This window comes from Chionomys nivalis, chromosome 10 (genome assembly GCF_950005125.1).
Source record: "Chionomys nivalis chromosome 10, mChiNiv1.1, whole genome shotgun sequence".
NCBI lineage: Eukaryota > Metazoa > Chordata > Mammalia > Rodentia > Cricetidae > Chionomys > Chionomys nivalis.
The window spans coordinates 79,198,344-79,215,191 of record NC_080095.1 but is presented as its reverse complement, the minus strand read 5'-3'; positions in this window follow the sequence as shown (position 1 = coordinate 79,215,191).

Sequence of the window (16,848 nt, the reverse complement as noted above, 5' to 3'; positions counted from 1 at the left end):
TCTAACATTTTGAGAACCATTACCAATTTCTATTTTATAATTGAAAGATTATTAAAGCTAAAATGTTAACCTATGAGATAATTCTGAAATGATACTTTTGTTCCTTGATACTCTTCAATTTGTTCAGAATAGCTGTGTATGTGGAAAAAACTATATTATGATCTATATTATGATCTGACATTCTTTTTATAACTTGGGATTTGATCCACACATATCGAAAGGCAAGTAGATTGATTTCCTTCAATGGTCTGCATCCAGCTTCATGCTATTATATAACCTCAGAATAAAGCAGCCATATCCCTGTTGATGTTTCCAATTCTTTCTCTTCAACTTGCTCAGTATCACATGTGGAAGAAGAAATCCACTCTATACAGTTATGAGGACGGCTTTTCATTCATATCCTTGCTACTCTTAATAAATGCCCCAAAGAAAAATATTCTATAACAGCCACTCATAAAGAAGCTGAAAATGGTAAAACCACGAAGAAGGAAACCTATGTGACAACAGTGGCTGTGTCTTCCTGGATACAGAAAACAAACAGAGCTTTGGAAGAGCTTGCCAATGCGTGCCTGCCAAATAAAATATTGTTTTATGAAGTCAGGAAAAAACTAATTTTAAAAGGTTATTGTAGGTTATTTGTGGTCACTTCTGGTGTGCATACAGAATGATGTCATCCCAAACTCTTCTTCTCTATTTATATTTTAGTGTTAGAGATCTTTTGTCTATCACTGGATCTCAGCTACTAGACACATCTAAAATGCAATACTCATAAAATTTACACTCAAAAAATGAAAAAAAAATGAAATGAGATGGAAAAATGTCCCAGCCAAGTCGAGGAGTCGAGGAAAGAAATTATTCAGGCAGATCCATCTTCTCAGATATCTACACTGTAGATGTCTTCTCAGTCTTGGGGTATGTTTGTTGAGAACTTCTCACATAACCACAGGAGAGCCCAACTGGAAAATAATTGGCCTTTGAGGAGCAGCAGAAGGGATCTGTGCCAGAGACATCACATCCGAGGAAAAGGAGCAAGGGATTCCTGGTGCAATGCAATGTCCCCCTTGCCTCCTGGAAGGACCCTGGTGTCCTCCCAGGTATTGCTCAATCTGCCTGTTTTCCTTTGTTAGCAGTGGATTCTCCTCATCCTTGTACCATTGCCAATAGCCTTCTTTTTGTGTTTTTTATTTTTTTATTTTTTATTTTTGGAGGGGAAATGTAGTTGGAAACCTATCTTTCTCAAGTCAATTTTTAGTGAGTTAAGAAATGCCAAATAATCATTGTATGAAAATAATTAGGAACCTGGTGAGATGTTAGCAACTAGAAAGAAGGGAGATTGTGAAATTGATTGCCTGAGGTTGTCTCAAACAAAAAGCAACACAACAAAGACAAAACCAAAATAACAAAGCATTTTTGATAATAGAAATAAATAAAATGTATTTTTGATGAACTGTGAAAATGCACATTAACAGTGAAAAGATGGCATCCATAGTAAAGGTTGTACCTAGCTGACATAATTTGCACATCTTTATATTTGCTTATTCATTCAGCCATTAAAAATGATACGTTTTTGAGCATTTTCATTTACCTGTCATTTCTGTAATAAACAGAGGAGCAAGTTATGAAAATGCAGACACTGCTCTAAAGGGAAAATGAATCGGGGAGGAGAGAGATAGTTCTGGTGTGTTGGCATTACTGTTTTGTTTGGTGATCTGATGATGCCCCACTAAGAGCATTTGAACAACATAAAAAGTTGCAGAAAGAGTGAACCATACTGACACCTTCCGGGAACTATTGCAGTCAGTAAGAGTTTTGAGCCAAGGAGGCATGGGTGTTTAGAAGGCACACCATGGAAGTAGAAGGAGGAGCAGGCTCATGGACAAATAGCATGGTACTCCCATGACACAGACACATCTGCACTCTACGTATGCAGACTGGCCATGCCTGAGACACCTGAAGCAAATGCTCCTATAGTCAGTAAGCACAGAGGGCTTCTGTTTAGGATTAAGTAGACTTTTCAAAACCTCTTTGCGTGAGACTGCAATGTCTCAGGAGATCCAAAAGGGAAGGAGAATTCTGATGTCAGCAACTTAAGCAAGAAACTGTCAACATACAGCACACACTAACAAATGTGGTTACATCACGATGATTCTCCTGTGCGATCTTATGGTTTAAGTGCTCTAAGCCTATAACTGAATTCTGCCTTAAGATCTCCAGTGATTCTTTATTAATAATTTTTTTTTTGGGAAAACCTGACCCTGAAAATTGTTGCCTCATCTCTTTGCGTATCTTTGAAAGAGATACAAACATGAGATTCCTCGGTTGTAGTAAAGGTGTAGAAATCACAGAATGGAGACAAGTTATAAGAACCTGTGGTGGGTAGACAGAAGCAGAACTGAGGAAAATCAGCGGGCTGAGGAGGTGTCTACATGAATAAAGTGTTTGGATGAGGAGCAGAGTTTGGATCCCCAGAAATTCAGAAATATGCTGGGCTGATGTGGACATCTGCTTTTAATGCCAGGTTCGGGAATCAAAATCAAAATCCAAAGAAAACTAGTCAGATTAGCCATATCTGTGAGATCAGGTATTGATTTAGAGAGTCTGGTTTAGCAAATAAAATGGAAAAAAGCAGACTCTCATGTTAGCTCAGAGAACCTTGAGCCTGCACGTGTATCACCAGCACACATGTCCATGTGCACTTGTCCACAAATGATTACAAAACTATGTACACACATGAATGTAGCACACAGGAATTCCAGTGACTCAGTCAGTTAGCACAAGGTGCTTATACCCATTCAACCCATGGCTACATCCACCCCTCCCCCGACACACACATAGGAAAAATTTAAGAAGATACAGGAAGATCAAAAGCAGAATATTGGTTACAATGCGAATTGTTCCCCACAGGATCGTGCATTTCAACATTTGCTCCCCAGCAGGTGGCTGTTGGGAGAGGTTGTAGAACCTTTGGAAGGTGGAGGAGCCTAGTTGGAAATAGTGAGTCACGTGGGGGCAGGCCTTATTGATTATATTTTTGGTCCAGTTTCATCAACATCATATTTCCACTGCCCACCTACCCCTCACATGCCTGCTATGTATGCCTTTGCCTGGCTACTCTGGTGTACATGCCTCTTCTACCATATGAATGTCTGTCCCCTGTTAAACCAAGTTCCAAAACAATCCACTTCCTGCTCAGGTTGCTGGTTTCAAGTATTTTATCACAAAGGTAAGAACAGCAGGGAATACACATATTAACCCCCCTTTTAGTATAAGTTCTACAGTACTAAGTGGTGTTTACAAAACAGTTTTAGGATGATGTGGATTTTGATTTCCATGGTCCTGGGTTGTTACCCACTTGCACAATCTCTTGACGATAAAAAGAAGAAACAAAGGCAATCCATTTGGGGAAGACAGGATTAGAACTCTGTTGTTTCCCCTTTAATTCAGGATGAAGGGAATGTATATTTGCCTCTTGATAAGGCGGTACACTTTCTTTGCCTCTTTGATGTCTAGAGAACTGTGTAGAAAATGTCCCCAAGAACTGTGTGTACATGGGGCTCTTCTGCAAACAAGAAAAATGAAGGATTTTATCTTTCAAGAATTCTTTCCCTTCCTATTTAAAGTTTAAAGAAATCTAAAAAAAAAAAAAAAAAAAAAAATCTGGAGACCAAATAAGTACACTTCAAGCAGGGCTAACTAGCGATGGGAGGGGGTTGGTTCTCCAGTGGTGTCAGATCTCTGTTAGCTGCCGGTTACTGCAAGGTTCACTGAACAAGCCTTACTCAGGGCCTTAATGCTTCTCACTGGGTGTGTTCAGACCTAGGGGCAAAGCTGTTCACAGCCGAGCAGCCATCTGTGCAGCCCAAAGGGATCTCTAAATTTTGGTTAGGCGCTGGCTATAAATCAGTTTGAATGATTCCAGGACTCATGGTTGCTCTTTGTTTTCTTTCTCTGTGGCTGATACCGACACCTCAGCTCACTTAGACTGATGCTTATAAAATATTTTTACAAGGTATGGGGAGAACTTCCCTCAGCACAGAGGTTTATTTGCGTTCTTTATGAAGACAAGTCCTTCTGCATCATCCTGCAAGATGGCGTATCTTCGCAGAGGAGCAAATGTAGTACAGGAACATGGCTGTGTCCTCTGTTATTCCAGAAGAGTCATAGTTCTGCCTGAGGAGTCTATTCTGTTGTGTCATCACTTACCTAGTTCTTCATGTGCTTAGACGAAGTGTACATTCAACTGGGAAAACATCAGCTACTACAGGGGGATTTATCGCGAAACACAGCATCTCCCTGACAGTCATATTCCAAGGAGGCAGTCACTTGTCATTTTAAGTTTCCTGACATTCATATTCCAAAGAGGCAGACACTTGTCATTTTAAGTTTTGTTTTTCTAATTAAAAAAAACCTCCAAACAGTATCACAATAACAATGTGGTTTTTTTCATAAACAGTTTTAACTGTGGCATTTCCCATCTGTTGGACCGTACTGTGCTTATAAGCTTATGCTTCCTGCCATGGATAATTTGTTCCAATTACTGTATTTTAAAAATGGAAAATCATTGTTCTATTTCTCCATTTTTCTAGTGGCATCATAGTTTTAAAAAAAAATCACTTCTTTCATTCTTTCCCCAATTCCTTCATTCTGACATCAAGTATTGTTATGTTCCCAATAACAATAACTTAGAATCACACGCTGCTAAATTCTTTCCTCCCCCACTTCCATTATCACTTGCATCTTGCCGGGCGGTGGTGGCGCACGCCTTTAATCCCAGCACTTGGGAGGCAGAGGCAGGCGGATCTCTGTGAGTTCGAGACCAGCCTGGTCTACAAGAGCTAGTTCCAGGACAGGCTCCAAAACCACAGAGAAACCCTGTCTCGAAAAACCAAAAAAAAAAAAAAAAAAAAAAAAAAAAAAAATCACTTGCATCTTTACTGTGTTTTCAAGGTCAGTCTGATTTCAGTTCTTTGTTAGAACTCTAATTTGTCACCTGGTTTGATTAATAGTATAATTTTTAAAAAGTAAATAATTATACAGTATGGTTATCACCAATAACAGTTATAGAAAGCCAAGAACTCTGATGGATGCATTCACTAAGAGTTTAGCCCAGGTGGAATAAAGGTAACTAATTTAATTCTAGAAGACTCAACTATTGAAAACTCTGTGATACTGAAAAAAATCTACAGTCATGTCCAAAGATTATCTCTCCCTCAATTTAGTAACAGCCCCATGTTTCACTTTGTTTGTTCATTGTTTTTCTGTATTGCTTTTCATTTCCCTGATGTCTTGGTGAACAAGTTTCCTCATCAATAAGCAGAAAGATATATTTATACCACATCATCAACAGTTGTCATCTGTATATTCAATTTTGTTTATAGTTACATATTTACATCGTTTACATGGGCATCTAGGAACACTGAATTGAATTATTGAGTTTATTTTTACTATTACCCTCAAGATGACCACAAAGCATTGGAGATGAATGTAAGTCTTATCTTTGAATATTATAAACAAGGTATCATGCCGTTTGTGTTCTTTTGAGTCTAGGTTATTTTCTTAAGGTTATATGATGGAGGAGGGTCATCTTTCTATCTGTTGTTTCATTGGTTAATTAATAAAAAAACTGCTTGGCCTTTGATAGGACAGAAAATTAGGTAGACAGAGTAAACAGAACAAAATATTGGGAGAAAGAAGCCAAGTCAGGCAGTCGCCATGATTCTCCCACTACAGACAGACACAGGTTAAGATCTTTCCTGGTAAGCCAGCTCATGGTGCTACACAAAATATTAGAAATGGGTTAGATCAATATGTAAGAGCTAGCCAATAAAAGGCTGGAACTAATGGGCCAGGCACTGTTCAAAAGAATACAGTTTCCGTGTAATTATTTCAGGGCATAAGCTAGCCATGCGGGCGGCCGGGTGCCGGGGATGCAGCCCCACCGCTCCTCACAACAGTTATATACCTAACATTCATCCCATCTCAGAACTTGGGGTTTAGTTAGCTTATATTTATTCACAGTGTAATTTTCTACTGTGTGAATATACTTTTGGTGAAGTACATAGAGCAGTCCCGATATTCATGTTAAAATAGTATCATTAATATTCGTGTGTGGTTGATTGTTGATACCTGTAAGATTGAACTTACAGTGCTTATGTTCTATGATTACTAGGCTACAGAAATTGTGATCACTCAATTTCAAACGATAATGCATGGATACTCTAGTTTATGGTGGAACAAAGTATTATTTCTACAAGTACTGTCCAAAAGACACTATGTATCACATACTCTCTGCTTGGCACTCAGTGATTTCTTGGTTTTGCTGCTTGAATGTGTTCAATGTGGAATTACATTCCCCTTTTAATTAAAAATTTTCCCTGTTAATTAAAAAATTTCCCCCACATTCCCTTTTACACATCATATTCTGGTTACGGTTTTTCCTCTCCCATCTCCTCCAACATCCTCCCCATCCCCAACTCACTAATTCCGTGCCTTCTTTTTCTCTATCTCCTTAGAAAATGAAAAGGAAAATACAGAAAAGTAAACATACTGGAATTTAAAAGGTGAAAAATCAAGAAACGCACACACACACACACACACAGATATATGTATGTGCACGTACACTTACACAGAGGCACACATGCACCACAACCTATCAAAAGACAAAATTGGAAAATGTAACAAACAAACAAAAGACCAGTAAGATTTTAAAAAAGCCAAGAAAAAGCAGTAGAAGATATCACATCTGTCAAATCATCAGGGAGTTATTTTGTGTTCTATCTGCTAGGCATGGCACCTGCCCTTACCTGTGGTATCTACCCAGTGCACTTCAGTGGAAAACACTGATTGTTGTGGTAATTAATTGGAGATAGAATCTTAGTTAGGAATTGGAAATCGTGCCCACTGCCCCACATTACCACTGGGACCCTGTCTGTCTTGAATCTGTGCAGAGTCTGTGCATGCATAAGTTCATGCTTATCAGTCATATTGCATTCTGAAGGCACTATTTCCTTCGACTCATCTATCCCCCTGCCCCTTCCACCTCCACTTGAGCATAGTTCCCTGACATTCCGTTGAGGCATTTAGGGCTGAGTGTGCCAAGGTTTCTCACACTCTTCTCATTGTCCAATTGTAGGGCTCTGTATTATTTTCCATCTACTGCAAGAGGTAACTTCTTTGATGGTGGCTGAGCAAGACAATGATCTATGGGTATAGCATAATGTTACCTCTATTACTTTTATTGCTAGTTTTTTTTCTTAGTAGAACAGTAGGAGTATTTGCTTTTTTCCTAGATCCATGGCCTATCCAGACTGAAATTCTTGGAGACCAGAGAAGTGTCAGGCATGAATTCCATCTAGTGATGTGATCTTTAAATTCAATCACGTAGTAGTTGGTTACTCACTCTATGTCTGTGCCACCATTACATGCAAACCATACAGGGAGACAGGTCACCATTTAAGATGAATGTATTGTAGCTGTGTTGGTGGCTATCTTTCCCCTCTGGTAGTCTGTAGAGTACCTTCCAGGACCACGAACACTAATCAGCATGGGTAAAGGCTCTAGGTAGGTAGTACCAGCTTGATGTTGCCATGTTCAATGAGATATGAAAGTGTTGTCTTCAGCAACAGGGCCTTACCATCAGTTTATGGAGAGCATGCAATAACCTTGGCAACAGCTTGCATTGTTTGGGGGTTTCCAGGAGGCTTCAATGGTCAAGAACTAGATAAGATGTAAACCATTCCTGACACTGGGAGTTTCCTTTGGTAGCAAAGTATGTTTAGTTGGGGCTTTCTCTCTCCAATTATTTGATGACTCCATTTAGATATCTTTCATATATGTGTATGTTTTTGAAAATTCTTAGAGTAGTAAAATTACCTTATGACTCTTCAAATGGCTCTTAGTGTTAGTTGTCCTTTTCTGTATTTCCTTTCTTCTCCCCCCCCCCATTTATTCCACTGTTTGAATCTGCCCCTGTCTCTCTGTAACTATATGTCTATCTTCCTTTTCTTCAGAGGTTCACCCCTTCTTCCAATCCTATACTCTATACCTAACCTTTGTGGATATATAAATTGTAGCATGCCTATCAAAGGCTTAAAACTAATATCTGCATCTAAAAGAATACATGCCATATTTGTCTTTTTGTGTATGTGTTAACTCTCTCTGAATGATGCAATTACATTTCTAGTATTTTTCTTTTAAAAATGTTTTGACCACACATCATATCATATGTGTCATAAAGAAATATTTGTATCTAATAGATTATGCAATTTAGGAATGAGAATATTTTCCTTGAAATGTATGTAAGGAATAAGAATGTCTTTCTACTTTTGAATATTATATATTTAAATATTATTTAAAACTGACTATGTAAGTATAAATTTTAACAAATGCTTTATGTCAAAAATATCAGAATGTAATTTGGACTTTTAATTTTACTAGTCTTTTGAAATTCACTGGTCTGACAGAGATTTCCGGTCCCCAACCAGAACTCATATATCAACATTTCAAGAAAAATGGGAAACTTGGATCACAGTTATGATATACCAAAGAGTAAAATAAATATACACTAGATAAGAATATTTCTCTGTGGTTTGGCCCACAGAGTTGCATTCCCTGGCCAGTTGACAACTACTCTCTTGGGAACTGTGAACTTTTTTCCCTTGCTATCTGCTGTAGGATGCCTGGCAGGGTTGCTAGCCCCTCAGAGAGAAGGCGAGAAAGTAGGTAGTATTTTGTTTAGATGGGTTGCTATCAGTCTGAGCATGGCAACCATTTCTCCTTGGTTCTGTGGATTAGGGACCATGACCAACAATTCCACAGGAAGTGATCCATGTCAGTTCCGTGCATCCCCCTGAGCTAAATTTCTTTCAGTGAAAAAGTTTCACAGTTGTCTGTGAGAAGGACAGAGGAGAGATTTTCCTTCCTCACAGCCCTCCTCTCTTCAGTTAGGACCACACTCGCTCTAGGGATTCCAGCCTAGATTACTATAGATGTTTGTCTTACTGGAGAAATTGGAGGATGTTTCAAATTATGAAAAATCATGAAACTTCATGAGACAGATTTAAGCATACGTTGGGTTATGTTGGGTATATGTTATCACCTGTCCCCGTTGCTGTTTATCTTCATAATTAGAATAAAGTTCCAGTGCAAAGTTTTCCTAAGCCAGCAGATAATACTACAGACCTGAAATAAATAAACAGAAATAAATGCTCTCTTCTTTTTATAGGGTTGTTGCTGATCTTCAAGTTGCCAAGTCAAAGCCAAGATGCTTTGTGGCTGACTTTACTGACAGTACCGTAAGAGAACCATAAGAGAAGACCATTTCCTGCTGTTTGATCAACATGGAGTCTTGGCAAGAGTTTATCCCTTAGGTCACATAGAAACATATGTGTCTTGAGGGACAGAGGTGGCACCTCTAGTGCCAACTCTTGGGAAGTAAAACAAGTTAGATGCCCCCAGGCTTTCATTCCAGACTGTACACACTGTGAGACTCTGTCTTACCAGCCAACAAACCAATAGAAAAGCATGAATTAATTTGTAATTAGCTTTGTTTCTTGATTTTTTTTTAAGTATTCAAGATAAACCATTACTCTTGTGGCTTTTTCTTGAATGAGTGAGCAATTAAAAAATGTGATACTTACTGTATTACTACACTAAACCTCAGAGTAGCTTATATTTTAACCCGATTTCCTCTTTATTTTTATATAGACTTACATCAGCTGCTTAATTCCCACCATGACAATGGAGTGTGTTTGGTTTCATGCCCTTTCTCAGTACAAACAATTTGAGGTGTAGACCAAGGAAGGTAGAATCCCTTTGTGGCTGTTTTATGTTAGCTAATTTTTGTATCGCTTTCAATTTACTTTTTTTTCAATTTATTTTGTTCAAAATCATACTTAATAATGTATTTTATTAATACTTAGAAATATAATAACCCAAATGTAGTGTTGTAACCTAGCCATAATGCAACCAATACAACTTTATGGAGACGTTCACAAGAGACAGCATCTCTTCAGGCAGAGCCCATCCTTATAATGGTGACCCTTACAATAATATCAGATTTGTTTAGTATTTATGTGCTTTCCTCAGGAAAAGTTTCACTTAAATTACATACAATACATAGTAAATTATCTTTGTCTTTTAATATCACCATGGGAGCATTTGACTTTAAATTTTCTCATCTATATATTCTCAACATTGCAGCATCTGTCATGTTTAACTAAATTTTAATTTTCCCGTTTGTATATGTTCTAGTGCACCAAGGGATTTATGAAGGAATGGTCCAGTTGTACTTGGATCATCTTGTATTTCTGCTATTGATATGTCTGTATCTTGGAATAAGGTCTCTCAATAAGTAATTATTAAAATGGTAACTAATGAGTGAGATATTTTTGGTGTGAAAGTTTAACACTTTTGCTATGCTACATGAGCTGTTAACATGGAAACCACAGGAGAATATATGAATATGCTTTTTCATTCGCAGCTATTTAACCCCTCATCTGCAAAGGTTTTTGTTGTCCTTGCTGTTTGTGTTCTTTTGTTTTGTTTCTTTGGATGGCAAGGATGTTTTTCAACATTATTAGTATTATTATCATCATCATTATTATTATTAGTTGAACTAGTCTAATTCTTATATCTGTATAAGGACCTACAATTAAATAAGAACAGAACAGTTCAAGTAGGAGAAGCAAAATGAACAAAATGAAGGAACAGAAATGGAGTTTTGCCACTGGTTTTTCACCCTTTTCTAACAACATAGATCATTTTTCAAGACTGTAGCAAGGCAGATATCCTTAGAAAGAGCTGGTGAGATTGGAAGCAAGGCATGCAAGCCAAGTGTCATATAAATTTGAGAGTAAAGTCTTCTGATCCAAGCAGACATTGTTATGATATTCTGTGCAGTTATGATATTCTGCTCTTAGCTTCAGAAAATAATTCTCCCATGTGATCACATAATTCAGGCAAAGGAACCCTGAAAACATTTGTCAGTAGGACAGCCTTTACAAATAGACTGTGTTAGCTTTCCAAAGAATGAATAGGATATTATGGCTTTGGTAAATGATCTAATTGTCATGAGTAGCATAATGTAATTTTCTTTTTCAAATGGATGCTTTTCTATACTCTGCTGCTTTCTCAAATTTTCTCCAAAAATAATAATTAAATTTGGTAACACGTCTGGCTGAGAGAGAATTCTATCTCCCTGCATCATTTCAATCATATTCCTAGCTGATGGAGTCAAAGTACTCATTTCATAATAGAAGCTACCCCCCAAAAAAGGAGAATGGTGAAAAACTGGCCTGGGAGATTGAAGACTAGACTTTATTAGCTCCACACTTACATGTATGTAATTGTGGTTGAGTTATATATACATAGATGATCAGATCCTCAGTTTTCACATCTATGTCCGTGATATTAGTGACCCATTCTCTCTCATGAAAAGCAAAATAAGAAATAGGGTATCTCTTTATACCCCAGGGCATCACCCACATTTGAGACATTAAAGGACTCAAGAACATTGTTTTTAATGACCGGATTTAGAAGGCTAATAGGTATGGCAGACGGCAAACAGAAGGAGGATGAAGGAGAATGGGCAGTATCTTCAATAGCAGCAGAATGAGAAGTCCTAGACTGAAAATCTGCAGATCAAGGAGGAGAAAGTTGAGCATACTAAAACCAATTACAGCATTTATTTCCCTTGGCTTAGAATTCCAGTGTATTTCTTAAATAAACCTATTGTTCCTCAAGGCTGCCAGCGAATGATGTACATATAGATCTGAGACCTATTCTGAAATGTTTTGTTGGCTGAATTTCTTGGAATGATAATCACTTAAAATATTTTTCTTGTGCTTTTGACTGGCAACTTTTCTAAGCCAGAGTGCGTTTGCAAGGAAAATGAAATTCTCTGTTACTTGCCCATAGTCATCACAGCAACTTCTCCCATAAGGAAGATGATCTTCAAGAAACAATTCCAACTAATATAAATGCTGAGTTAAAAATACTTAGGTGGACTGATGCTATAGCAAAGGGGAAGTAGCGGAGGAAAGCAGATGCATATGTACACTATGTTCTGCCCTCAGCACATACATGCACACACATATCTATCTATCTATCTATCTATCTATCTATCTATCTATCTATCTATCTATCTATCTATCCTGTATCTATCATCTATCTATCTATCTATCTATCTATCTATCTATCTATCTATCTATCTATCTATCTATTATCTATCTATCTATCTATCTATCTATCTATCTATCTATCTATCTATCTATCTATCTATCCTCTATCTATCCTGTATCTATCATCTATCTATCTATCTATCTATCTATCTATCTATCTATCTATCTATCTATCTATCTATCATCTATCTACATGCATGTGTCTGAGAGGGTGCTCTCAGTGCATCAATATATTTGCATCTGAACCACAGTAACCCTTAAATCTCAAGTTGTAGATATGGATTGAGTTCTACTTGTACACTGAACTGACTTTCTCCACCAGCGTTGACTTTTTTCTGAATAATAGAATTTTGTGAAAAACAGCATTTTTGTCTCATCTCCAAACACATTGATTACAATATCCTAGATATTAGAAAGACAGACTTCTAGAAGACGGCCACTAAATACAATAATTTGTAGTCAAAGAGTACCACGTAGAACAAATTGAAATTGAACCCTGTGATTGAACGATAAACAGCTTTGTTTATTTGTATGCAGATTAGATTGAAGAAGTGGATCCTGTGATTTGATTTCTTTTGTTTGCTTGTTTTGTATCTGTTTTAATTTTTCTCTTGTTCAGCCCTTATTTTGTTGTAATACCAAGGAAATTCATTGTCCTGAGGGTTGAAATGTATCCACCAAGAAGACAAACCCAAATATTAATCTTTGCTTCGTCTAAATATCATCCACACTGCAATTTGAGCCTGAAGGTGTCATCAAGTTATGAGAAAATCATAATGATGGGTAATGACGTGATATTCTTAGAAAAAGAGGAATATTTGGATCTAGCGAAACAAAGGAAGACACCTGTGGGGACACCAATACACAGACTGGAGTGACATCTCCAGGGACGGTAAGGGCTGACGGCTAGCAGCGGAGGCAGACTCTTGGTTAGAGCCTCTAAAATGTTTCTTGACATGTTGTATGTTTTCCCTTACTGCTGAAGAAACAAAGGGCTTACAGTTTCTCAGCTTGTGCTGATTTGTTGGGTCAACCAGAGGGAACCAATTTATACAACATATGTAATTTCTTATGACATTCCCCAAAAGATGAGCACCAAGTCCCCCATTCTTTTCCTTGATGAGGACAGGCATCTATATTATACCACACTGATGTTTTAACTCATTTATTTTAACATCAGCTATGACTTATAACTTGTTTTGCTTGCTCACTATGTATTTTCTAATCTATGAAAACTGGTTCTTTTGAATTTGGAAAATTATGGACAGTAAGTTTTGTTTGAAATTAACAAGTCAATATTTTTAGATTTGTGTGTTCTTTTTTTTTTTTTGAAGTCAAGGCAATGGTTTCATGAAGAATATGCATATCGCTAAATGAGACAGACTTCACTCTAGTTCTGACAGTCAGCATGAGAGTGAGGGAAGAAACACACCATGTTAACTTAAAAGAAAATAAGCAAGCATGTTGGTTTCTGGGAAAATAATGTTTCAATATTGAAAATATTTCTAGTTACTAATATAATTACAGAAATTATGGAGAGTAGAAACAGAAACATGAATTTATCAGGAAAATAGAAAAGAAAGTGAGGAAGAAAAACTTTGTAGAAAAGACACACAGGGCGAACGAAGGAAAGGATCATGAGAAAGGCTGTTTATACAACCACTCTTGTTAATGACATATTAATGTCTGACTTCTATCTCTGATTATCAGGCTGGTGGATGGCTGCTGGAGGATTGGGTCTTTGAGATCTCCATATTTAATTGCTTTTTTATTACCAAAAAACCATTTACCAATCTCACTGTCATTGTTTATTTGAATGTCATCTTGTCCAAGAGTCGAAGGACTTGACCACGCAAGTCTTGTGAACCACACCTGCCTGCCTTTGGCAGCCCCTGTGCTTAAACAGCTCCACCTGTCTATCCTTTAATTGTTTACCAGCACTGTTGGTAATTTACCTTTTTGTCTCTTCTGTCTTCCCCTAGAATGGAAGCACCTTGACTCAGGTACCTTCATAAATAGGGAATCCTAGGAGTGTCTGCTATACTCCAGGGGTTTAGTGTTATTATTTAGACTTTACAGTGTAGTATTTCCAAGACAAAAATTATTCCTCTTGTATTTTAAAGACTTTTTTGTCATTGTATATGAACTAGGAGCTTACAGACTTGGATATCCTCACTTTATCTCTTGACCTGGAATCGCATATGTTTAATGAGAATTTATTAATGCTTGGCCTGCTATTTGCCTCCTTAAATTTCTCTATAACGTAGTTTAGCAAGATTCTAACAAATCCCTATGAAACACATCTGGCGTACTTTTGTCTCCAACTTCTGGTCTTCTCAAACTTTTAAAACTGTCATAGATTACTGGAAATGCAACTGTGTTTGAAATTTGTTCAGTAAAACAGTAGTTACAGATGCTCCATTAGGGGTCTGCAAACAAAGTTGTCAGCCAAAGCAAAAGGCTTGTAAATGTCTAGCCATCACTCCAGTGACACAGAAGTAAGCCTTCTAGCAGTGAGGGAGGAGGAGCTACCGCGGGCTTTGCCTGCTAGGCATCGGGGGCAAAGCGCAGCAGTGGAGAACTCAGTGTGGAAGGCGATGAAAGACAACAGACAATGGAGCTGGAAAATCTCCTGGGGAGGAACCAGCCAGGTAAAACTTTGCTAGCTCCTCTTCCTCCTCTATCTGTAGAATTCTCTTTTCTGTCATCCACACAATAGAAAGGCGACACTTTTTAACTTAGTGGATGGTTCAGTCTGGCATAAGCAGTTCGAAACAGAGGTTGACAAAAGACTTTTGAGCTAAACTTTCTTCCAGTTCAAGAAAGAGATCTATGAGGATTTTTTTTCTTTTTTCAAAAAATATCACTTGTGTCCGTGTGTATTTATTTTAGGTGAAATTTTAGATACTTTCATCTCCTCAAACACACTGTTCTTGGTTTCTAGGGAAGGTGAGCCATCACAAATAGAGTTTCTTTACATACTCTGTCAGTGAAGGTAATGGATGGCTGATGAACAGGAAGCATCCTGGGTTGTTCAGCATCAGGTCTATACTGTAGGTCATGTTATATGGTGACTTGTCATGTCTTAGTGCTGCTGGCTCTTTATATCTGTACATAAGAAAATTTTATTTTAAAAATCAATATCAACTTGGAGATGCATGAGGGATTTTGTAGAAAGACTGGGATATAGCACAGGTAACATGTATTTAAAAGGTCAATATTTCTTAGTGATGGAAAAGTTCAATGCATCCATTTGCACCATTTTGCTTGGGGTCATATAAAACAAAGATATGCAACTAAATACAGGTGCAGCTGCCACACGAGCGCCTTAGGGCATTAAAAGAAATGACATACTGGCTCCCAAGACCTGCAATTGGTTCATAGATTTTACTGATGCAATCTTTTGTGTTCCAAAAGTTGCTGATTGTGTTCCCCAAATTTGTAAGATGACATAAGCTTACTTTCAATACTAATAACTAATGCATTTCATGTCTATAATGTATTTCATCTAAAAATTCCAATATACAATATGATTAGCCATTTCATCTTTTTAAATATAAGACCTTGAATAAAGGGCTCAGAACTTACTAGCAATGCAGTGATGGCTGTAGTAAAGAAAGAAAGCTAATTGTATCCTCCTCCACTGCAGAGGTTGGATTGGAAAGACGGCTTTTGTAACATTACTGGCGAGTTCATAGGGTGTGAGCCTCAGAGTCGGGCAGCTGATCTTCACACAATCACTGCAGCCAACTGGTGGGAAAAGATGCTGCATCTCAGCCCATTCTCTGTGTGAACAGGCTTTCCTCTGGCTTCTCAATACTGGGGAAGACATCTCACATTCTTGTGAAGTTGAATCCAACCCAAAACTCCACTGGATCTCCTGTCCAGCCTCTGGGTGGTCTTTGGGTGAGCCAGTTTCCACCCCGAAGGAGTCCTGGGAAATTTGATATGGCTACATTAAGTTTAAAGGTTACTCCTGGGTGGTCCACAGCACTTAATAGAGTTTTCTAAAGTCACTCTAAGAGATTCAGAGAAGTGCAGGAATCTGTGTCTGGACAGGGTCCAGTCTGTTGAGAATGCCTAGTACTTCTAAGTGTCTGAAGAACAAAGTTGGAAAGACTAGGGTACTTTTGGAAGACCCAGGTAGTTCATTTCAAAGATGTCTACTTAATGCTGCCAACCTTGGGCAGCATCTTCTTTCCAATACTCAACACAAGCTGCCATGTGGTCAAATTGAAAGCTAATTGGACCACAGGTCGAGCCAGCATCCCAGAACTTTCAAGGAACTGACTTGCATTTGAAAGACAAAGACGTGCTTTCATAGATTAGAGACTTATAAATTCTTCAAAAAGTGAATCTTTAACTATCTACAAATGCATAAAGGGAACTAAGATGTGCTCAATAAACGTTCCCACAATTTTACTACAGAAAATAACGCAGAACAGAGGAAAGAACAAGCCCATTAGAGATGGCCATTGTTAATTCAAAGGCTTATTCTATCATTGATGACATCATTGGACTAACAGACTGACATCTTTAACCCAAATGCTGTTATGTGTAGAAAATGTAAAATATTTAAAAGTGTTCAGACATATTTGTGTGAGCCAGTCAATTGTGGCAGGTGATTAAATATAATCTAGGACAATTGCCATATTAATCATTCTGACCA